Raw genomic sequence first — 20444 nt, 5'->3', positions numbered from 1 at the left:
TTATATTTCTGCTATATGCAATTAAAATTGCAAGTTTGGGTTGTGGTTCCCACTTTTAATAATGACCGAATGAGCTAAAAAAATACAATCAATAATAAATATATCCAAAGCTTCCTGAAATAACAATTGAAAAAGAGGAAAGAGACTTTGAATTTCCAAGTTCATGTATTCAAACTGACAATGCTCAGGTGGATTTACAGTGATTCTTCAGATGTGCTTATTCCTAAAAATGTATTAATGACCATACACACTCGCTATCCATTAAAATACATAGAGTTATATAACAGTTGCATGTAACATTTGCTGAACTCCAGGCAAAAGTGTAAAGAATGCATTGTTTTTTAAAATGCTGATATAACCAGTATTTGACAAAAGGTTCGTGCATAAATACTGGCCATGTTGAGGTCTATATTTCTGATGGTATGCCATAAAATTGAACACCTAGTGAGGTTTCATAGTGTAGTGGTTATCACGTCTGCTTTACACGCAGAAGGTCCTGGGTTCGATCCCCAGTGAAACCATTGGTTTTCTTTTAAAAATTTGTAAGTAAAGTGTGCTTCTCATTTACAAAGGTTCTTGATGAAAAGTTGACGAGTAGGTTGAAATTGAGATTAGATAAATACTGTGTAGATTATTCATTAAAATGGGAAAGAACAAGTTGTAGAATTTTTTTTAGAGAATTCCCATTATATTTCTGCTATATGTAATTAAAATTGCAAGTTTCATAGTGTAGTGGTTATCACGTTTGCTTTACACGCAGAAGGTCCTGGGTTCGATCCCCAGTGAAACCATTGGTTTTCTCTTAAAAATTTGTAAGTAAAGTGTGCTTCTCATTTACAAAGGTTCTTGATGAAAAGTTGACGAGTAGGTTGAAATTGAGATTAGATAAATACTGTGTAGATTATTCATTAAAATGGGAAAGAACAAGTTGTAGAAACAATATTTTTTAGAGAATTCCCATTATATTTCTGCTATATGCAATTAAAATTGCAAGTTTGGGTTGTGGTTCCCACTTTTAATAATGACCGAATGAGCTAAAAAAATACAATCAATAATAAATATATCCAAAGCTTCCTGAAATAACAATTGAAAAAGAGGAAAGAGACTTTGAATTTCCAAGTTCATGTATTCAAACTGACAATGCTCAGGTGGATTTACAGTGATTCTTCAGATGTGCTTATTCCTAAAAATGTATTAATGACCATACACACTCGCTATCCATTAAAATACATAGAGTTATATAACAGTTGCATGTAACATTTGCTGAACTCCAGGCAAAAGTGTAAAGAATGCATTGTTTTTTAAAATGCTGATATAACCAGTATTTGACAAAAGGTTCGTGCATAAATACTGGCCATGTTGAGGTCTATATTTCTGATGGTATGCCATAAAATTGAACACCTAGTGAGGTTTCATAGTGTAGTGGTTATCACGTCTGCTTTACACGCAGAAGGTCCTGGGTTCGATCCCCAGTGAAACCATTGGTTTTCTTTTAAAAATTTGTAAGTAAAGTGTGCTTCTCATTTACAAAGGTTCTTGATGAAAAGTTGATGAGTAGGTTGAAATTGAGATTAGATAAATACTGTGTAGATTATTCATTAAAATGGGAAAGAACAAGTTGTAGATTTTTTTTTAGAGAATTCCCATTATATTTCTGCTATATGTAATTAAAATTGCAAGTTTGGGTTGTGGTTCCCACTTTTAATAATGACCGAATGAGCTAAAAAAATACAATCAATAATAAATATATCCAAAGCTTCCTGAAATAACAATTGAAAAAGAGGAAAGAGACTTTGAATTTCCAAGTTCATGTATTCAAACTGACAATGCTCAGGTGGATTTACAGTGATTCTTCAGATGTGCTTATTCCTAAAAATGTATTAATGACCATACACACTCGCTATCCATTAAAATACATAGAGTTATATAACAGTTGCATGTAACATTTGATGAACTCCAGGCAAAAGTGTAAAGAATGCATTGTTTTTTAAAATGCTGATATAACCAGTATTTGACAAAAGGTTCGTGCATAAATACTGGCCATGTTGAGGTCTATATTTCTGATGGTATGCCACAAAATTGAACATCTAGTGAGGTTTCATAGTGTAGTGGTTATCACGTGTGCTTTACACGCAGAAGGTCCTGGGTTCGATCCCCAGTGAAACCATTGGTATACTTTTAAAAATTTGTAAGTAAAATGTGCTTCTCATTTACAAAGGTTCTTGATGAAAAGTTGACGAGTAGGTTGAAATTGAGATTAGATAAATACTGTGTAGATTATTCATTAAAATGGGAAAGAACAAGTTGTAGAAACAATATTTTTTAGAGAATTCACATTATATTTCTGCTATATGTAATTAAAATGTTGACCATTTTAATTCAAATGTTGGCCATGTTGAGATCTATTTTTCTGATGGTATGCCACAAAATTAAACATCAAGTGAGGTTTCATAGTGTAGTGGTTATCACGTCTGCTTTACACGCAGAAGGTCCTGGGTTCGATCCCCAGTGAAACCATTGGTTTTCTTTGAAAAATTTGTAAGTAAAGTGTGCTTCTCATTTACAAAGGTTCTTGATGAAAAGTTGACGAGTAGGTTGAAATTGAGATTAGATAAATACTGTGTAGATTATTCATTAAAATGGGAAAGAACAAGTTGTAGAATTTTTTTTAGAGAATTCCCATTAAATTTCTGCTATATGTAATTAAAATTGCAAGTTTGGGTTGTGGTTCCCACTTTTAATAATGACCGAATGAGCTAAAAAAATACAATCAATAATAAATATATCCAAAGCTTCCTGAAATAACAATTGAAAAAGAGGAAAGAGACTTTGAATTTCCAAGTTCATGTATTCAAACTGACAATGCTCAGGTGGATTTACAGTGATTCTTCAGATGTGCTTATTCCTAAAAATGTATTAATGACCATACACACTCGCTATCCATTAAAATACATAGAGTTATATAACAGTTGCATGTAACATTTGATGAACTCCAGGCAAAAGTGTAAAGAATGCATTGTTTTTTAAAATGCTGATATAACCAGTATTTGACAAAAGGTTCGTGCATAAATACTGGCCATGTTGAGGTCTATTTTTCTGATGGTATGCCACAAAATTAAACATCTAGTGAGGTTTCATAGTGTAGTGGTTATCACGTCTGCTTTACACGCAGAAGGTCCTGGGTTCGATCCCCAGTGAAACCATTGGTTTTCTTTTAAAAATTTGTAAGTAAAGTGTGCTTCTCATTTACAAAGGTTCTTGATGAAAAGTTGACGAGTAGGTTAAAATTGAGATTAGATAAATACTGTGTAGATTATTCATTAAAATTGGAAAGAACAAGTTGTAGAAACAAGTTTTTTTTAGAGAATTCCCATTATATTTCTGCTATATGTAATTAAAATTGCAAGTTTGGGTTGTAGTTCCCACTTTTAAGAATGACCGAATGAGCTAAAAAAATACAGTCAATAATAAAATATATCCAAAGCTTCCTGAAATAACAATTGAAAAATAGGAAAGAGACTTTGAATTTCCAAGCTCAGGTATTTAAACTGACAAGGCTCAGGTGGATTTACAGTGATTCTTCAGATGTGCTTATTCCTAAAAATGTATTAATGACCATCCACACTCGCTATCCATTAAAATACATAGAGTTATATAAAAGTTGCATGTAACATTTGCTGAACTCCAGGCAAAAGTGTAAAGAATGCATTGTTTTTTAAAATGCTGATATAACCAGTATTTGACAAAAGGTTCGTGCAGAAATACTGGCCATGTTGAGGTCTATATTTCTGATGGTATGCCACAAAATTGAACATCTAGTGAGGTTTCATAGTGTAGTGGTTATCACGTCTGCTTTACACGCAGAAGGTCCTGGGTTCGATCCCCAGTGAAACCATTGGTTTTCTTTTAAAAATTTGTAAGGAAAGTGTGCTTCTCATTTACAAAGGTTCTTGATGAAAAGTTGACGAGTAGGTTGAAATTGCGATTAGATAAAAAGAACAAGTTGAACAAGTTGTAGACATTTTTTTTTTAGAGAATTCCCATTATATTTCTGCTATATGTAATTAAAATTGCAAGTTTGGGTTGTGGTTCCCAATTTAAGAATGACCGAATGAGCTAAAAAAATACAATCAATAATAAATATATCCAAAGCTTCCTGAAATAACAATTGAAAAAGAGGAAAGAGACTTTGAATTTCCAAGCTCATGTATTCAAACTGACAATGCTCAGGTGGATTTACAGTGATTCTTCAGATGTGCTTATTCCTAAAAATGTATTAATGACCATCCACACTCGCTATCCATTAAAATACATAGAGTTATATAAAAGTTGCATGTAACATTTGCTGAACTCCAGGCAAAAGTGTAAAGAATGCATTGTTTTTTAAAATGCTGATATAACCAGTATTTGACAAAAGGTTCGTGCATAAATACTGGCCATGTTGAGGTCTATATTTCTGATGGTATGCCACAAAATTGAACATCTAGTGAGATTTCATAGTGTAGTGGTTATCACGTGTGCTTTACACGCAGAAGGTCCTGGGTTCGATCCCCAGTGAAACCATTGGTATACTTTTAAAAATTTGTAAGTAAAATGTGCTTCTCATTTACAAAGGTTCTTGATGAAAAGTTGACGAGTAGGTTGAAATTGAGATTAGATAAATACTGTGTAGATTATTCATTAAAATGGGAAAGAACAAGTTGTAGAAACAATATTTTTTAGAGAATTCACATTATATTTCTGCTATATGTAATTAAAATGTTGACCATTTTAATTCAAATGTTGGCCATGTTGAGATCTATTTTTCTGATGGTATGCCACAAAATTAAACATCTAGTGAGGTTTCATAGTGTAGTGGTTATCACGTCTGCTTTACACGCAGAAGGTCCTGGGTTCGATCCCCAGTGAAACCATTGGTATACTTTTAAAAATTTGTAAGTAAAATGTGCTTCTCATTTACAAAGGTTCTTGATTAAAAGTTGACGAGTAGGTTGAAATTGAGATTAGATAAATACTGTGTAGATTATTCATTAAAATGGGAAAGAACAAGTTGTAGAAACAAGTTTTTTTTAGAGAATTCCCATTATATTTCTGCTATATGTAATTAAAATTGCAAGTTTGGGTTGTAGTTCCCACTTTTAAGAATGACCGAATGAGCTAAAAAAATACAATCAATAATACAATATATCCAAAGCTTCCTGAAATAACAATTGAAAAAGAGGAAAGAGACTTTGAATTTCCAAGTTCATGTATTCAAACTGACAATGCTCAGGTGGATTTACAGTGATTCTTCAGATGTGCTTATTCCTAAAAATGTATTAATGACCATACACACTCGCTATCCATTAAAATACATAGAGTTATATAACAGTTGCATGTAACATTTGATGAACTCCAGGCAAAAGTGTAAAGAATGCATTGTTTTTTAAAATGCTGATATAACCAGTATTTGACAAAAGGTTCGTGCATAAATACTGGCCATGTTGAGGTCTATTTTTCTGATGGTATGCCACAAAATTAAACATCTAGTGAGGTTTCATAGTGTAGTGGTTATCACGTCTGCTTTACACGCAGAAGGTCCTGGGTTCGATCCCTAGTGAAACCATTGGTTTTCTTTTAAAAATTTGTAAGTAAAGTGTGCTTCTCATTTACAAAGGTTCTTGATGAAAAGTTGACGAGTAGGTTGAAATTGAGATTAGATAAATACTGTGTAGATTATTCATTAAAATGGGAAAGAACAAGTTGTAGAAACAATATTTTTTAGAGAATTCCCATTATATTTCTGCTATATGTAATTAAAATTGCAAGTTTGGGTTGTAGTTCCCACTTTTAAGAATGACCGAATGAGCTAAAAAAATACAATCAATAATACAATATATCCAAAGCTTCCTGAAATAACAATTGAAAAAGAGGTAAGAGACTTTGAATTTCCAAGCTCATGTATTCAAACTGACAATGCTCAGGTGGATTTACAGTTATTTTTCAGATGTGCTTATTCCTAAAAATGTATTAATGACCATCCACACTCGCTATCCATTAAAATACATAGAGTTATATAAAAGTTGCATGTAACATTTGCTGAACTCCAGGTAAAAGTGTAAAGAATGCATTGTTTTTTAAAATGCTGATATAACCAGTATTTGACAAAAGGTTCGTGCATAAATACTGGCCATGTTGAGGTCTATTTTTCTGATGGTATGCCACAAAATTAAACATCTAGTGAGGTTTCATAGTGTAGTGGTTATCACGTCTGCTTTACACGCAGAAGGTATTGGCTTCGATCCCCAGTGAAACCATTGGTATACTTTTAAAAATTTGTAAGTAAAATGTGCTTCTCATTTACAAAGGTTCTTGATGAAAAGTTGACGAGTTGGTTGAAATTGAGATTAGATAAATACTGTGTAGATTATTCATTAAAATGGGAAAGAAAAAGTTGTAGAAACAATATTTTTTAGAGAATTCCCATTATATTTCTGCTATATGTAATTAAAATTGCAAGTTTGGGTTGTAGTTCCCACTTTTAAGAATGACCGAATGAGCTAAAAAAATACAATCAATAATACAATATATCCAAAGCTTCCTGAAATAACAATTGAAAAAGAGGTAAGAGACTTTGAATTTCCAAGCTCATGTATTCAAACTGACAATGCTCAGGTGGATTTACACTTATTTTTCAGATGTGCTTATTCCTAAAAATGTATTAATGACCATCCACACTCGCTATCCATTAAAATACATAGAGTTATATAAAAGTTGCATGTAACATTTGCTGAACTCCAGGTAAAAGTGTAAAGAACGCATTGTTTTTTAAAATGCTGATATAACCAGTATTTGACAAAAGGTTCGTGCATAAATACTGGCCATGTTGAGGTCTATTTTTCTGATGGTATGCCACAAAATTAAACATCTAGTGAGGTTTCATAGTGTAGTGGTTATCACGTCTGCTTTACATGCAGAAGGTTCTGGGTTCTATCCCCAGTGAAACCATTGGTATACTTTTAAAAATTTGTAAGTAAAATGTGCTTCTCATTTACAAAGGTTCTTGATGAAAAGTTGACGAGTAGGTTGAAATTGAGATTAGATAAATACTGTGTAGATTATTCATTAAAATGGGAAAGAACAAGTTGTAGAAACAAGTTTTTTTTAGAGAATTCCCATTATATTTCTGCTATATGTAATTAAAATTGCAAGTTTGGGTTGTAGTTCCCACTTTTAAGAATGACCGAATGAGCTAAAAAAATACAATCAATAATAAAATATATCCAAAGCTTCCTGAAATAACAATTGAAAAAGAGGAAAGAGACTTTGAATTTCCAAGCTCATGTATTTAAACTGACAAGGCTCAGGTGGATTTACAGTGATTCTTCAGATGTGCTTATTCCTAAAAATGTATTAATGACCATACACACTCGCTATCCATTAAAATACATAGAGTTATATAACAGTTGCATGTAACATTTGATGAACTCCAGGCAAAAGTGTAAAGAATGCATTGTTTTTTAAAATGCTGATATAACCAGTATTTGACAAAAGGTTCGTGCATAAATACTGGCCATGTTGAGGTCTATATTTCTGATGGTATGCCACAAAATTGAACATCTAGTGAGGTTTCATAGTGTAGTGGTTATCATGTCTGCTTTACACGCAGAAGGTCCTGGGTTCGATCCCCAGTGAAACCATTGGTTTCCTTTTAAAAATTTGTAAGTAAAGTGTGCTTCTCATTTACAAAGGTTCTTGATGAAAAGTTGACGAGTAGGTTGAAATTGAGATTAGATAAATACTGTGTAGATTATTCATTAAAATGGGAAAGAACAAGTTGTAGAAACAATATTTTTTAGAGAATTCCCATTATATTTCTGCTATATGTAATTAAAATTGCAAGTTTGGGTTGTAGTTCCCACTTTTAAGAATGACCGAATGAGCTAAAAAAATACAATCAATAATACAATATATCCAAAGCTTCCTGAAATAACAATTGAAAAAGAGGTAAGAGACTTTGAATTTCCAAGCTCATGTATTCAAACTGACAATGCTCAGGTGGATTTACAGTTATTTTTCAGATGTGCTTATTCCTAAAAATGTATTAATGACCATCCACACTCGCTATCCATTAAAATACATAGAGTTATATAAAAGTTGCATGTAACATTTGCTGAACTCCAGGTAAAAGTGTAAAGAATGCATTGTTTTTTAAAATGCTGATATAACCAGTATTTGACAAAAGGTTCGTGCATAAATACTGGCCATGTTGAGGTCTATTTTTCTGATGGTATGCCACAAAATTAAACATCTAGTGAGGTTTCATAGTGTAGTGGTTATCACGTCTGCTTTACACGCAGAAGGTCCTGGCTTCGATCCCCAGTGAAACCATTGGTATACTTTTAAAAATTTGTAAGTAAAATGTGCTTCTCATTTACAAAGGTTCTTGATGAAAAGTTGACGAGTTGGTTGAAATTGAGATTAGATAAATACTGTGTAGATTATTCATTAAAATGGGAAAGAAAAAGTTGTAGAAACAATATTTTTTAGAGAATTCCCATTATATTTCTGCTATATGTAATTAAAATTGCAAGTTTGGGTTGTAGTTCCCACTTTTAAGAATGACCGAATGAGCTAAAAAAATACAATCAATAATAAAATATATCCAAAGCTTCCTGAAATAACAATTGAAAAAGAGGAAAGAGACTTTGAATTTCCAAGCTCATGTATTTAAACTGACAAGGCTCAGGTGGATTTACAGTGATTCTTCAGATGTGCTTATTCCTAAAAATGTATTAATGACCATACACACTCGCTATCCATTAAAATACATAGAGTTATATAACAGTTGCATTTAACATTTGATGAACTCCAGGCAAAAGTGTAAAGAATGCATTGTTTTTTAAAATGCTGATATAACCAGTATTTGACAAAAGGTTCGTGCATAAATACTGGCCATGTTGAGGTCTATATTTCTGATGGTATGCCACAAAATTGAACATCTAGTGAGGTTTCATAGTGTAGTGGTTATCATGTCTGCTTTACACGCAGAAGGTCCTGGGTTCGATCCCCAGTGAAACCATTGGTTTTCTTTTAAAAATTTGTAAGTAAAGTGTGCTTCTCATTTACAAAGGTTCTTGATGAAAAGTTGACGAGTAGGTTGAAATTGAGATTAGATAAATACTGTGTAGATTATTCATTAAAATGGGAAAGAACAAGTTGTAGAAACAATATTTTTTAGAGAATTCCCATTATATTTCTGCTATATGTAATTAAAATTGCAAGTTTGGGTTGTAGTTCCCACTTTTAAGAATGACCGAATGAGCTAAAAAAATACAATCAATAATACAATATATCCAAAGCTTCCTGAAATAACAATTGAAAAAGAGGTAAGAGACTTTGAATTTCCAAGCTCATGTATTCAAACTGACAATGCTCAGGTGGATTTACAGTTATTTTTCAGATGTGCTTATTCCTAAAAATGTATTAATGACCATCCACACTCGCTATCCATTAAAATACATAGAGTTATATAAAAGTTGCATGTAACATTTGCTGAACTCCAGGTAAAAGTGTAAAGAATGCATTGTTTTTTAAAATGCTGATATAACCAGTATTTGACAAAAGGTTCGTGCATAAATACTGGCCATGTTGAGGTCTATTTTTCTGATGGTATGTCACAAAATTAAACATCTAGTGAGGTTTCATAGTGTAGTGGTTATCACGTCTGCTTTACACGCAGAAGGTCCTGGCTTCGATCCCCAGTGAAACCATTGGTATACTTTTAAAAATTTGTAAGTAAAATGTGCTTCTCATTTACAAAGGTTCTTGATGAAAAGTTGACGAGTTGGTTGAAATTGAGATTAGATAAATACTGTGTAGATTATTCATTAAAATGGGAAAGAAAAAGTTGTAGAAACAATATTTTTTAGAGAATTCCCATTATATTTCTGCTATATGTAATTAAAATTGCAAGTTTGGGTTGTAGTTCCAACTTTTAAGAATGACCGAATGAGCTAAAAAAATACAATCAATAATACAATATATCCAAAGCTTCCTGAAATAACAATTGAAAAAGAGGTAAGAGACTTTGAATTTCCAAGCTCATGTATTCAAACTGACAATGCTCAGGTGGATTTACACTTATTTTTCAGATGTGCTTATTCCTAAAAATGTATTAATGACCATCCACACTCGCTATCCATTAAAATACATAGAGTTATATAAAAGTTGCATGTAACATTTGCTGAACTCCAGGTAAAAGTGTAAAGAACGCATTGTTTTTTAAAATGCTGATATAACCAGTATTTGACAAAAGGTTCGTGCATAAATACTGGCCATGTTGAGGTCTATTTTTCTGATGGTATGCCACAAAATTAAACATCTAGTGAGGTTTCATAGTGTAGTGGTTATCACGTCTGCTTTACACGCAGAAGGTCCTGGGTTCTATCCCCAGTGAAACCATTGGTATACTTTTAAAAATTTGTAAGTAAAATGTGCTTCTCATTTACAAAGGTTCTTGATGAAAAGTTGACGAGTAGGTTGAAATTGAGATTAGATAAATACTGTGTAGATTATTCATTAAAATGGGAAAGAACAAGTTGTAGAAACAAGTTTTTTTTAGAGAATTCCCATTATATTTCTGCTATATGTAATTAAAATTGCAAGTTTGGGTTGTGGATCCCACTTTTAATAATGACAGAATGAGCTAAAAAAATACAATCAATAATAAATATATCCAAAGCTTCCTGAAATAACAATTGAAAAAGAGGAAAGAGACTTTGAATTTCCAAGTTCATGTATTCAAACTGAAAATGCTCAGGTGGATTTACAGTGATTCTTCAGATGTGCTTATTCCTAAAAATGTATTAATGACCATACACACTCGCTATCCATTAAAATACATAGAGTTATATAACAGTTGCATGTAACATTTGATGAACTCCAGGCAAAAGTGTAAAGAATGCATTGTTTTTAAAATGCTGATATAACCAGTATTTGACAAAAGGTTCGTGCATAAATACTGGCCATGTTGAGGTCTATATTTCTGATGGTATGCCACAAAATTGAACATCTATTGAGGTTTCATAGTGTAGTGGTTATCACGTCTGCTTTACACGCAGAAGGTCCTGGGTTCGATCCCCAGTGAAACCATTGGTATACTTTTAAAAATTTGTAAGTAAAGTGTGCTTTTCATTTACAAAGGTTCTTGATGAAAAGTTGACGAGTAGGTTGAAATTGAGATTAGATAAATACTGTGTAGATTATTCATTAAAATGGGAAAGAACAAGTTGTAGAAACAAGTTTTTTTTAGAGAATTCCCATTATATTTCTGCTATATGTAATTAAAATTGCAAGTTTGGGTTGTAGTTCCCACTTTTAAGAATGACCGAATAAGCTAAAAAAATACAGTCAATAATAAAATATATCCAAAGCTTCCTGAAATAACAATTGAAAAATAGGAAAGAGACTTTGAATTTCCAAGCTCAGGTATTTAAACTGACAAGGCTCAGGTGGATTTACAGTGATTCTTCAGATGTGCTTATTCCTAAAAATGTATTAATGACCATCCACACTCGCTATCCATTAAAATACATAGAGTTATATAAAAGTTGCATGTAACATTTGCTGAACTCCAGGCAAAAGTGTAAAGAATGCATTGTTTTTTAAAATGCTGATATAACCAGTATTTGACAAAAGGTTCGTGCATAAATACTGGCCATGTTGAGGTCTATATTTCTGATGGTATGCCACAAAATTGAACATCTAGTGAGGTTTCATAGTGTAGTGGTTATCACGTCTGCTTTACACGCAGAAGGTCCTGGGTTCGATCCCCAGTGAAACCATTGGTTTTCTTTTAAAAATTTGTAAGGAAAGTGTGCTTCTCATTTACAAAGGTTCTTGATGAAAAGTTGACGAGTAGGTTGAAATTGCGATTAGATAAAAAGAACAAGTTGAACAAGTTGTAGACATTTTTTTTTAGAGAATTCCCATTATATTTCTGCTATATGTAATTAAAATTGCAAGTTTGGGTTGTAGTTCCCACTTTTAAGAATGACCGAATGAGCTAAAAAAATACAATCAATAATACAATATATCCAAAGCTTCCTGAAATAACAATTGAAAAAGAGGAAAGAGACTTTGAATTTCCAAGTTCATGTATTCAAACTGACAATGCTCAGGTGGATTTACAGTGATTCTTCAGATGTGCTTATTCCTAAAAATGTATTAATGACCATACACACTCGCTATCCATTAAAATACATAGAGTTATATAACAGTTGCATGTAACATTTGATGAACTCCAGGCAAAAGTGTAAAGAATGCATTGTTTTTTAAAATGCTGATATAACCAGTATTTGACAAAAGGTTCGTGCATAAATACTGGCCATGTTGAGGTCTATTTTTCTGATGGTATGCCACAAAATTAAACATCTAGTGAGGTTTCATAGTGTAGTGGTTATCACGTCTGCTTTACACGCAGAAGGTCCTGGGTTCGATCCCTAGTGAAACCATTGGTTTTCTTTTAAAAATTTGTAAGTAAAGTGTGCTTCTCATTTACAAAGGTTCTTGATGAAAAGTTGACGAGTAGGTTGAAATTGAGATTAGATAAATACTGTGTAGATTATTCATTAAAATGGGAAAGAACAAGTTGTACAAACAAGTTTTTTTTAGAGAATTCCCATTATATTTCTGCTATATGTAATTAAAATTGCAAGTTTGGGTTGTGGTTCCCACTTTTAATAATGACAGAATGAGCTAAAAAAATACAATCAATAATAAATATATCCAAAGCTTCCTGAAATAACAATTGAAAAAGAGGAAAGAGACTTTGAATTTCCAAGTTCATGTATTCAAACTGAAAATGCTCAGGTGGATTTACAGTGATTCTTCAGATGTGCTTATTCCTAAAAATGTATTAATGACCATACACACTCGCTATCCATTAAAATACATAGAGTTATATAACAGTTGCATGTAACATTTGATGAACTCCAGGCAAAAGTGTAAAGAATGCATTGTTTTTAAAATGCTGATATAACCAGTATTTGACAAAAGGTTCGTGCATAAATACTGGCCATGTTGAGGTCTATATTTCTGATGGCATGCCACAAAATTGAACATCTAGTGAGGTTTCATAGTGTAGTGGTTATCACGTTTGCTTTACACGCAGAAGGTCCTGGGTTCGATCCCCAGTGAAACCATTGGTTTTCTTTTAAAAATTTGTAAGGAAAGTGTGCTTCTCATTTACAAAGGTTCTTGATGAAAAGTTGACGAGTAGGTTGAAATTGCGATTAGATAAAAAGAACAAGTTGAACAAGTTGTAGACATTTTTTTTTAGAGAATTCCCATTATATTTCTGCTATATGTAATTAAAATTGCAAGTTTGGGTTGTAGTTCCCACTTTTAAGAATGACCGAATGAGCTAAAAAAATACAATCAATAATACAATATATCCAAAGCTTCCTGAAATAACAATTGAAAAAGAGGAAAGAGACTTTGAATTTCCAAGTTCATGTATTCAAACTGACAATGCTCAGGTGGATTTACAGTGATTCTTCAGATGTGCTTATTCCTAAAAATGTATTAATGACCATACACACTCGCTATCCATTAAAATACATAGAGTTATATAACAGTTGCATGTAACATTTGATGAACTCCAGGCAAAAGTGTAAAGAATGCATTGTTTTTTAAAATGCTGATATAACCAGTATTTGACAAAAGGTTCGTGCATAAATACTGGCCATGTTGAGGTCTATTTTTCTGATGGTATGCCACAAAATTAAACATCTAGTGAGGTTTCATAGTGTAGTGGTTATCACGTCTGCTTTACACGCAGAAGGTCCTGGGTTCGATCCCTAGTGAAACCATTGGTTTTCTTTTAAAAATTTGTAAGTAAAGTGTGCTTCTCATTTACAAAGGTTCTTGATGAAAAGTTGACGAGTAGGTTGAAATTGAGATTAGATAAATACTGTGTAGATTATTCATTAAAATGGGAAAGAACAAGTTGTAGAAACAATATTTTTTAGAGAATTCCCATTATATTTCTGCTATATGTAATTAAAATTGCAAGTTTGGGTTGTAGTTCCCACTTTTAAGAATGACCGAATGAGCTAAAAAAATACAATCAATAATACAATATATCCAAAGCTTCCTGAAATAACAATTGAAAAAGAGGTAAGAGACTTTGAATTTCCAAGCTCATGTATTCAAACTGACAATCCTCAGGTGGATTTACAGTTATTTTTCAGATGTGCTTATTCCTAAAAATGTATTAATGACCATCCACACTCGCTATCCATTAAAATACATAGAGTTATATAAAAGTTGCATGTAACATTTGCTGAACTCCAGGTAAAAGTGTAAAGAATGCATTGTTTTTTAAAATGCTGATATAACCAGTATTTGACAAAAGGTTCGTGCATAAATACTGGCCATGTTGAGGTCTATTTTTCTGATGGTATGCCACAAAATTAAACATCTAGTGAGGTTTCATAGTGTAGTGGTTATCACGTCTGCTTTACACGCAGAAGGTCCTGGCTTCGATCCCCAGTGAAACCATTGGTATACTTTTAAAAATTTGTAAGTAAAATGTGCTTCTCATTTACAAAGGTTCTTGATGAAAAGTTGACGAGTAGGTTGAAACTGAGATTAGATAAATACTGTGTAGATTATTCATTAAAATGGGAAAGAAAAAGTTGTAGAAACAATATTTTTTAGAGAATTCCCATTATATTTCTGCTATATGTAATTAAAATTGCAAGTTTGGGTTGTAGTTCCCACTTTTAAGAATGACCGAATGAGCTAAAAAAATACAATCAATAATACAATATATCCAAAGCTTCCTGAAATAACAATTGAAAAAGAGGTAAGAGACTTTGAATTTCCAAGCTCATGTATTCAAACTGACAATGCTCAGGTGGATTTACACTTATTTTTCAGATGTGCTTATTCCTAAAAATGTATTAATGACCATCCACACTCGCTATCCATTAAAATACATAGAGTTATATAAAAGTTGCATGTAACATTTTCTGAACTCCAGGTAAAAGTGTAAAGAACGCATTGTTTTTTAAAATGCTGATATAACCAGTATTTGACAAAAGGTTCGTGCATAAATACTGGCCATGTTGAGGTCTATTTTTCTGATGGTATGCCACAAAATTGAACATCTAGTGAGGTTTCATAGTGTAGTGGTTATCACGTCTGCTTTACACGCCGAAGGTCCTGGGTTCGATCCCCAGTGAAACCATTGGTTTTCTTTTAAAAATTTGTAAGGAAAGTGTGCTTCTCATTTACAAAGGTTCTTGATGAAAAGTTGACGAGTAGGTTGAAATTGCGATTAGATAAATAGAACAAGTTGAACAAGTTGTAGACATTTTTTTTTTAGAGAATTCCCATTATATTTCTGCTATATGTAATTAAAATTGCAAGTTTGGGTTGTGGTTCCCACTTTTAAGAATGACCGAATGAGCTAAAAAAATACAATCAATAATAAATATATCCAAAGCTTCCTGAAATAACAATTGAAAAAGAGGTAAGAGACTTTGAATTTCCAAGCTCATGTATTCAAACTGACAATGCTCAGGTGGATTTACACTTATTTTTCAGATGTGCTTATTCCTAAAAATGTATTAATGACCATCCACACTCGCTATCCATTAAAATACATAGAGTTATATAAAAGTTGCATGTAACATTTTCTGAACTCCAGGTAAAAGTGTAAAGAACGCATTGTTTTTTAAAATGCTGATATAACCAGTATTTGACAAAAGGTTCGTGCATAAATACTGGCCATGTTGAGGTCTATATTTCTGATGGTATGCCACAAAATTAAACATCTAGTGAGGTTTCATAGTGTAGTGGTTATCACGTCTGCTTTACACGCAGAAGGTCCTGGGTTCTATCCCCAGTGAAAACATTGGTATACTTTTAAAAATTTGTAAGTAAAATGTGCTTCTCATTTACAAAGGTTCTTGATGAAAAGTTGACGAGTAGGTTGAAATTGAGATTAGATAAATACTGTGTAGATTATTCATTAAAATGGGAAAGAACAAGTTGTAGAAACAAGTATTTTTTAGAGAATTCCCATTATATTTCTGCTATATGTAATTAAAATTGCAAGTTTGGGTTGTAGTTCCCACTTTTAAGAATGACCGAATGAGCTAAAAAAATACAATCAATAATAAAATATATCCAAAGCTTCCTGAAATAACAATTGAAAAAGAGGAAAGAGACTTTGAATTTCCAAGCTCATGTATTTAAACTGACAAGGCTCAGGTGGATTTACAGTGATTCTTCAGATGTGCTTATTCCTAAAAATGTATTAATGACCATACACACTCGCTATCCATTAAAATACATAGAGTTATATAAAAGTTGCATGTAACATTTGCTGAACTCCAGGCAAAAGTGTAAAGAATGCATTGTTTTTTAAAATGCTGATATAACCAGTATTTTTAAAATGCTGATATAACCAGTATTTGACAAAAGGTTCGTGCATAAATACTGGCCATATTGAGGTCTATATTTCTGATGGTATGCCACAAAATTGAACATCTAGTGAGGTTTCATAGTGTAGTGGTTATCACGTCTGCTTTACACGCCGAAGGTCCTGGGTTCGATCCCACTTTTAAGAATGACCGAATGAGCTAAAAAAATACAATCAATAATAAAATATATCCAAAGCTTCCTGAAATAACAATTGAAAAAGAGGAAAGAGACTTTGAATTTCCAAGCTCATGTATTTAAACTGACAAGGCTCAGGTGGATTTACAGTGATTCTTCAGATGTGCTTATTCCTAAAAATGTATTAATGACCATCCACACTCGCTATCCATTAAAATACATAGAGTTATATAAAAGTTGCATGTAACATTTGCTGAACTCCAGGCAAAAGTGTAAAGAATGCATTGTTTTTTAAAATGCTGATATAACCAGTATTTTTAAAATGCTGATATAACCAGTATTTGACAAAAGGTTCGTGCATAAATACTGGCCATATTGAGGTCTATATTTCTGATGGTATGCCACAAAATTGAACATCTAGTGAGGTTTCATAGTGTAGTGGTTATCACGTCTGCTTTACACGCCGAAGGTCCTGGGTTCGATCCCCAGTTGAAACCATTGGTTTTCTTTTAAAAATTTGTAAGTAAAGTGTGCTTCTCATTTACAAAGGTTCTTGATGAAAAGTTGACGAGTAGGTTGAAATTGCGATTAGATAAATAGAACAAGTTGAACAAGTTGTAGACATTTTTTTTTTAGAGAATTCCCATTATATTTCTGCTATATGTAATTAAAATTGCAAGTTTGGGTTGTGGTTCCCACTTTTAAGAATGACCGAATGAGCTAAAAAAATACAATCAATAATAAATATATCCAAAGCTTCCTGAAATAACAATTGAAAAAGAGGTAAGAGACTTTGAATTTCCAAGCTCATGTATTCAAACTGACAATGCTCAGGTGGATTTACACTTATTTTTCAGATGTGCTTATTCCTAAAAATGTATTAATGACCATCCACACTCGCTATCCATTAAAATACATAGAGTTATATAAAAGTCGCATGTAACATTTTCTGAACTCCAGGTAAAAGTGTAAAGAACGCATTGTTTTTTAAAATGCTGATATAACCAGTATTTGACAAAAGGTTCGTGCATAAATACTGGCCATGTTGAGGTCTATATTTCTGATGGTATGCCACAAAATTAAACATCTAGTGAGGTTTCATAGTGTAGTGGTTATCACGTCTGCTTTACACGCAGAAGGTCCTGGGTTCTATCCCCAGTGAAACCATTGGTATACTTTTAAAAATTTGTAAGTAAAATGTGCTTCTCATTTACAAAGGTTCTTGATGAAAAGTTGACGAGTAGGTTGAAATTGAGATTAGATAAATACTGTGTAGATTATTCATTAAAATGGGAAAGAACAAGTTGTAGAAACAAGTATTTTTTAGAGAATTCCCATTATATTTCTGCTATATGTAATTAAAATTGCAAGTTTGGGTTGTAGTTCCCACTTTTAAGAATGACCGAATGAGCTAAAAAAATACAATCAATAATAAAATATATCCAAAGCTTCCTGAAATAACAATTGAAAAAGAGGAAAGAGACTTTGAATTTCCAAGCTCATGTATTTAAACTGACAAGGCTCAGGTGGATTTACAGTGATTCTTCAGATGTGCTTATTCCTAAAAATGTATTAATGACCATACACACTCGCTATCCATTAAAATACATAGAGTTATATAAAAGTTGCATGTAACATTTGCTGAACTCCAGGCAAAAGTGTAAAGAATGCATTGTTTTTTAAAATGCTGATATAACCAGTATTTGACAAAAGGTTTGTGCATAAATACTGGCCATGTTGAGGTCTATATTTCTGATGGTATGCCACAAAATTGAACATCTAGTGAGGTTTCATAGTGTAGTGGTTATCACGTGTGCTTTACACGCAGAAGGTCCTGGGTTCGATCCCCAGTGAAACCATTGGTATACTTTTAAAAATTTGTAAGTAAAATGTGCTTCTCATTTACAAAGGTTCTTGATGAAAAGTTGACGAGTAGGTTGAAATTGAGATTAGATAAATACTGTGTAGATTATTCATTAAAATGGGAAAGAACAAGTTGTAGAAACAAGTTTTTTTTAGAGAATTCCCATTATATTTCTGCTATATGTAATTAAAATTGCAAGTTTGGGTTGTGGTTCCCACTTTTAATAATGACAGAATGAGCTAAAAAAATACAATCAATAATAAATATATCCAAAGCTTCCTGAAATAACAATTGAAAAAGAGGAAAGAGACTTTGAATTTCCAAGTTCATGTATTCAAACTGACAATGCTCAGGTGGATTTACAGTGATTCTTCAGATGTGCTTATTCCTAAAAATGTATTAATGACCATACACACTCGCTATCCATTAAAATACATAGAGTTATATAACAGTTGCATGTAACATTTGATGAACTCCAGGCAAAAGTGTAAAGAATGCATTGTTTTTTAAAATGCTGATATAACCAGTATTTGACAAAAGGTTCGTGCATAAATACTGGCCATGTTGAGGTCTATATTTCTGATGGTATGCCACAAAATTAAACATCAATTGAGGTTTCATAGTGTAGTGGTTATCACGTCTGCTTTACACGCAGAAGGTCCTGGGTTCGATCCCCAGTGAAACCATTGGTATACTTTTAAAAATTTGTAAGTAAAGTGTGCTTTTCATTTACAAAGGTTCTTGATGAAAAGTTGATGAGTAGGTTGAAATTTAGATTAGATAAATACTGTGTAGATTATTCATTAAAATGGGAAAGAACAAGTTGTAGAAACAAGTTTTTTTTAGAGAATTCCCATTATATTTCTGCTATATGTAATTAAAATTGCAAGTTTGGGTTGTAGTTCCCACTTTTAAGAATGACCGAATGAGCTAAAAAAATACAGTCAATAATAAAATATATCCAAAGCTTCCTGAAATAACAATTGAAAAATAGGAAAGAGACTTTGAATTTCCAAGCTCAGGTATTTAAACTGACAAGGCTCAGGTGGATTTACAGTGATTCTTCAGATGTGCTTATTCCTAAAAATGTATTAATGACCATCCACACTCGCTATCCATTAAAATACATAGAGTTATATAAAAGTTGCATGTAACATTTGCTGAACTCCAGGCAAAAGTGTAAAGAATGCATTGTTTTTTAAAATGCTGATATAACCAGTATTTGACAAAAGGTTCGTGCATAAATACTGGCCATGTTGAGGTCTATATTTCTGATGGTATGCCACAAAATTGAACATCTAGTGAGGTTTCATAGTGTAGTGGTTATCACGTCTGCTTTACACGCAGAAGGTCCTGGGTTCGATCCCCAGTGAAACCATTGGTTTTCTTTTAAAAATTTGTAAGGAAAGTGTGCTTCTCATTTACAAAGGTTCTTGATGAAAAGTTGACGAGTAGGTTGAAATTGCGATTAGATAAAAAGAACAAGTTGAACAAGTTGTAGACATTTTTTTTTAGAGAATTCCCATTATATTTCTGCTATATGTAATTAAAATTGCAAGTTTGGGTTGTGGTTCCCAATTTAAGAATGACCGAATGAGCTAAAAAAATACAATCAATAATAAATATATCCAAAGCTTCCTGAAATAACAATTGAAAAAGAGGAAAGAGACTTTGAATTTCCAAGCTCATGTATTCAAACTGACAATGCTCAGGTGGATTTACAGTGATTCTTCAGATGTGCTTATTCCTAAAAATGTATTAATGACCATCCACACTCGCTATCCATTAAAATACATAGAGTTATATAAAAGTTGCATGTAACATTTGCTGAACTCCAGGCAAAAGTGTAAAGAATGCATTGTTTTTTAAAATGCTGATATAACCAGTATTTGACAAAAGGTTCGTGCATAAATACTGGCCATGTTGAGGTCTATATTTCTGATGGTATGCCACAAAATTGAACATCTAG

The 20444-nt window shown here is 32.4% G+C and overlaps 30 non-coding genes across 30 annotated transcripts; all 30 read left to right on the top strand.

The window, feature by feature from the left end:
* Positions 1 to 448: 448 nt before the first annotated feature.
* TRNAV-UAC (transfer RNA valine (anticodon UAC)) lies at positions 449 to 521 on the top strand. Its single transcript has one exon. It is a non-coding gene; the product is annotated as a tRNA-Val (tRNA).
* A 197-nt stretch (positions 522 to 718) lies between these two features.
* TRNAV-UAC (transfer RNA valine (anticodon UAC)) lies at positions 719 to 791 on the top strand. Its single transcript has one exon. It is a non-coding gene; the product is annotated as a tRNA-Val (tRNA).
* A 617-nt stretch (positions 792 to 1408) lies between these two features.
* Positions 1409 to 1481, top strand: TRNAV-UAC (transfer RNA valine (anticodon UAC)). The gene has a single exon. It is a non-coding gene; the product is annotated as a tRNA-Val (tRNA).
* A 613-nt stretch (positions 1482 to 2094) lies between these two features.
* On the top strand, positions 2095 to 2167 carry TRNAV-UAC (transfer RNA valine (anticodon UAC)). The gene has a single exon. It is a non-coding gene; the product is annotated as a tRNA-Val (tRNA).
* Positions 2168 to 2444: 277 nt separating this feature from the next.
* Positions 2445 to 2517, top strand: TRNAV-UAC (transfer RNA valine (anticodon UAC)). The gene has a single exon. It is a non-coding gene; the product is annotated as a tRNA-Val (tRNA).
* Positions 2518 to 3130: 613 nt separating this feature from the next.
* On the top strand, positions 3131 to 3203 carry TRNAV-UAC (transfer RNA valine (anticodon UAC)). Its single transcript has one exon. It is a non-coding gene; the product is annotated as a tRNA-Val (tRNA).
* Positions 3204 to 3822: 619 nt separating this feature from the next.
* On the top strand, positions 3823 to 3895 carry TRNAV-UAC (transfer RNA valine (anticodon UAC)). Its single transcript has one exon. It is a non-coding gene; the product is annotated as a tRNA-Val (tRNA).
* Positions 3896 to 4490: 595 nt separating this feature from the next.
* TRNAV-UAC (transfer RNA valine (anticodon UAC)) lies at positions 4491 to 4563 on the top strand. Its single transcript has one exon. It is a non-coding gene; the product is annotated as a tRNA-Val (tRNA).
* Positions 4564 to 4840: 277 nt separating this feature from the next.
* On the top strand, positions 4841 to 4913 carry TRNAV-UAC (transfer RNA valine (anticodon UAC)). Its single transcript has one exon. It is a non-coding gene; the product is annotated as a tRNA-Val (tRNA).
* Positions 4914 to 5532: 619 nt separating this feature from the next.
* TRNAV-UAC (transfer RNA valine (anticodon UAC)) lies at positions 5533 to 5605 on the top strand. Its single transcript has one exon. It is a non-coding gene; the product is annotated as a tRNA-Val (tRNA).
* Positions 5606 to 6223: 618 nt separating this feature from the next.
* TRNAV-UAC (transfer RNA valine (anticodon UAC)) lies at positions 6224 to 6296 on the top strand. Its single transcript has one exon. It is a non-coding gene; the product is annotated as a tRNA-Val (tRNA).
* Positions 6297 to 6914: 618 nt separating this feature from the next.
* TRNAV-UAC (transfer RNA valine (anticodon UAC)) lies at positions 6915 to 6987 on the top strand. The gene has a single exon. It is a non-coding gene; the product is annotated as a tRNA-Val (tRNA).
* A 619-nt stretch (positions 6988 to 7606) lies between these two features.
* TRNAV-UAC (transfer RNA valine (anticodon UAC)) lies at positions 7607 to 7679 on the top strand. The gene has a single exon. It is a non-coding gene; the product is annotated as a tRNA-Val (tRNA).
* A 618-nt stretch (positions 7680 to 8297) lies between these two features.
* Positions 8298 to 8370, top strand: TRNAV-UAC (transfer RNA valine (anticodon UAC)). Its single transcript has one exon. It is a non-coding gene; the product is annotated as a tRNA-Val (tRNA).
* A 618-nt stretch (positions 8371 to 8988) lies between these two features.
* TRNAV-UAC (transfer RNA valine (anticodon UAC)) lies at positions 8989 to 9061 on the top strand. Its single transcript has one exon. It is a non-coding gene; the product is annotated as a tRNA-Val (tRNA).
* A 618-nt stretch (positions 9062 to 9679) lies between these two features.
* On the top strand, positions 9680 to 9752 carry TRNAV-UAC (transfer RNA valine (anticodon UAC)). The gene has a single exon. It is a non-coding gene; the product is annotated as a tRNA-Val (tRNA).
* Positions 9753 to 10370: 618 nt separating this feature from the next.
* On the top strand, positions 10371 to 10443 carry TRNAV-UAC (transfer RNA valine (anticodon UAC)). The gene has a single exon. It is a non-coding gene; the product is annotated as a tRNA-Val (tRNA).
* A 617-nt stretch (positions 10444 to 11060) lies between these two features.
* Positions 11061 to 11133, top strand: TRNAV-UAC (transfer RNA valine (anticodon UAC)). Its single transcript has one exon. It is a non-coding gene; the product is annotated as a tRNA-Val (tRNA).
* A 619-nt stretch (positions 11134 to 11752) lies between these two features.
* On the top strand, positions 11753 to 11825 carry TRNAV-UAC (transfer RNA valine (anticodon UAC)). The gene has a single exon. It is a non-coding gene; the product is annotated as a tRNA-Val (tRNA).
* Positions 11826 to 12421: 596 nt separating this feature from the next.
* TRNAV-UAC (transfer RNA valine (anticodon UAC)) lies at positions 12422 to 12494 on the top strand. Its single transcript has one exon. It is a non-coding gene; the product is annotated as a tRNA-Val (tRNA).
* A 617-nt stretch (positions 12495 to 13111) lies between these two features.
* TRNAV-UAC (transfer RNA valine (anticodon UAC)) lies at positions 13112 to 13184 on the top strand. Its single transcript has one exon. It is a non-coding gene; the product is annotated as a tRNA-Val (tRNA).
* Positions 13185 to 13780: 596 nt separating this feature from the next.
* TRNAV-UAC (transfer RNA valine (anticodon UAC)) lies at positions 13781 to 13853 on the top strand. Its single transcript has one exon. It is a non-coding gene; the product is annotated as a tRNA-Val (tRNA).
* Positions 13854 to 14471: 618 nt separating this feature from the next.
* Positions 14472 to 14544, top strand: TRNAV-UAC (transfer RNA valine (anticodon UAC)). Its single transcript has one exon. It is a non-coding gene; the product is annotated as a tRNA-Val (tRNA).
* A 618-nt stretch (positions 14545 to 15162) lies between these two features.
* Positions 15163 to 15235, top strand: TRNAV-UAC (transfer RNA valine (anticodon UAC)). The gene has a single exon. It is a non-coding gene; the product is annotated as a tRNA-Val (tRNA).
* Positions 15236 to 15831: 596 nt separating this feature from the next.
* TRNAV-UAC (transfer RNA valine (anticodon UAC)) lies at positions 15832 to 15904 on the top strand. The gene has a single exon. It is a non-coding gene; the product is annotated as a tRNA-Val (tRNA).
* A 1131-nt stretch (positions 15905 to 17035) lies between these two features.
* TRNAV-UAC (transfer RNA valine (anticodon UAC)) lies at positions 17036 to 17109 on the top strand. The gene has a single exon. It is a non-coding gene; the product is annotated as a tRNA-Val (tRNA).
* Positions 17110 to 17705: 596 nt separating this feature from the next.
* Positions 17706 to 17778, top strand: TRNAV-UAC (transfer RNA valine (anticodon UAC)). The gene has a single exon. It is a non-coding gene; the product is annotated as a tRNA-Val (tRNA).
* Positions 17779 to 18397: 619 nt separating this feature from the next.
* On the top strand, positions 18398 to 18470 carry TRNAV-UAC (transfer RNA valine (anticodon UAC)). Its single transcript has one exon. It is a non-coding gene; the product is annotated as a tRNA-Val (tRNA).
* A 618-nt stretch (positions 18471 to 19088) lies between these two features.
* TRNAV-UAC (transfer RNA valine (anticodon UAC)) lies at positions 19089 to 19161 on the top strand. Its single transcript has one exon. It is a non-coding gene; the product is annotated as a tRNA-Val (tRNA).
* A 619-nt stretch (positions 19162 to 19780) lies between these two features.
* TRNAV-UAC (transfer RNA valine (anticodon UAC)) lies at positions 19781 to 19853 on the top strand. Its single transcript has one exon. It is a non-coding gene; the product is annotated as a tRNA-Val (tRNA).
* The last annotated feature ends 591 nt before the right edge of the window (positions 19854 to 20444 follow it).

Source organism: Pelobates fuscus, chromosome 12 (genome assembly GCF_036172605.1).
Source record: "Pelobates fuscus isolate aPelFus1 chromosome 12, aPelFus1.pri, whole genome shotgun sequence".
In the NCBI taxonomy this organism is placed as follows: Eukaryota; Metazoa; Chordata; class Amphibia; order Anura; family Pelobatidae; genus Pelobates; species Pelobates fuscus.
This window is presented reverse-complemented; position numbering and strand designations above follow the sequence as displayed.